We start from the raw sequence: 1860 nt of genomic DNA, 5'->3' as shown, positions 1-1860 counted from the left end.
CTCGGCTATCCATAGTACAACTATATGATCTGCACTTGCAAATTATGTTTCATTTTGATGGTCTGAAATACTTTGCTTTTCTACTTGACAGTTTCTATTTGGTCATTGGGTTGCCCAGAGGTTTATGATGGAGCTATCATTAAATTGTATATTATAAGCCCATCAGTGTCCTATAAGAAGCTGGAGACTGTACCACGTGCCCTTGGGAACAGTAAATCTTTGGAAAATGTATTGATTTCCCCATCCTGGCTTTGCACTCTGGATGAACTTTGTCCTCACAAAATAATAGAAGGTGATTTTTCTTTACCAGCCAGCTGGCCTTCAAATGAGCTACTCATAACACCATTGCGAGCTCCGATCCAGGTGAACATGGAAAAGACTATTTACAAGCTGGAAAGAGGGGCTGTATCACTTCCTAATGAGGTTTAACACTTCGTGGCATTTTCGCAAACATTGTCCTTAAATATCACAGTTGGGTTTTGACTGCGTCTTACAAGATCGGTGTTTTATGCTCTTTGGATCGTGCAAGTGATGGTTTTGTTGTTTGCATCAGCTGCAAGGCAAGGAAATAGCGAAACAGGATTAGAGGAGTGGTTTGGGGAAAACACTGATTTCTCTAATCAGATTTGAATTGCAATCTGTCTGCTTTTACGTGAGAGTAAGTTTATTGGAGAGGTTGCCAGGAGGTGAGGCAGACAAACTGGGCAAACACTCGTGCTCAGGTCTGTGCGGTGCTCTATCAGTCTGGCGTGCAGCTTGTTTTTTTAATACACGTTCCTCTTTGTGCCCACTTTAGCTTTTCCTACCTAAAACTACCTAAGAAACAGGTAAGGATCAAGATGGATAGTGTGGCCCTTAGGATTTCAGGGCAGGGAGCTCTCTCCTTCCTTGCAGGCAACTCTTTGCCTTGTTTATTCCCCAAAAAGCTCTTCACAGGTTGGAAATTGGGAAGTAGCTGGGGTGGGATAGGGTCATCCAAGGGATTTCACAGCCTTAATGATGCTGAAGAGGCTTTTTCTGCTGGACATCTGCTCCCTGTTGGTCTGGGGGCAAGGACTTGTGTGAGATCAACCCTGGGGCTTTAACTAGCCTTTCCTTCAAAGCCTCGATAGCTTTGGTATAGGAGATGTGAGTTCCCTTTTTCAAAGGAAGAATTCAGAGGAGACTCTACTTACCTGTTTATTTCTCAGTTTATTAATTAATTTATTTATTCATTATTTATCTATTTATTTACTTATTTATTTTCCTGGTGTACTTCTGTCCCTCCAGATCGCCTTGTGTACCTTACGTGCTTCCAACAGTTCGTGCGAGTGCCTGTCCCGCGAAACACCTTCGCGCTGATGGGCTGCAGGGGCCCACCAACAATATTTAAGACCCTAAAATAAATAATTCCCTGGAGTAACCACCGTTGGGGTGTTTTTCAGGCAGTGCTCGCCCATTGCCCACCTTCACCCTGCCATAGAATCATGGAATGGTTTGGGTTGAAGGGACCTTCCGAGCTCATGCAACCCCAACATCTTCACCAGCTCAGGGTGCTCAGAGCCCCGTCCAGCCTGGCCTGGGATGTCTCCAGGGATGGTTCATCCACCACCTCTCTGGCCAACCTGGGCCAGGCTCTCACCACCCTCAGGGGCAACAATTTGTCTCTCCCCCTCTCAGGTGAGTCCATTAACACTGTTTCTCTCTGTGTGCACAGGGAGTTTTCCGTGCTCGGAGGCTGTTCCTGTACATCCCCCCAGGAGCCGGCGGGGCTGAGCCTTTCCCAGGGGAACATGCACTGACAGAGGAGCTTCCCCAGACCTTGGCTGCCGGCACCCTTGGCCTGGGCCCTGATGGACTCCGAGGCAGGACTGCGTTACC

The sequence above is a fragment of the Nesoenas mayeri genome, assembly GCF_963082525.1.
Source record: "Nesoenas mayeri genome assembly, chromosome: 7".
Taxonomy (NCBI): Eukaryota; Metazoa; Chordata; class Aves; order Columbiformes; family Columbidae; genus Nesoenas; species Nesoenas mayeri.
This window is presented reverse-complemented; position numbering follows the sequence as displayed.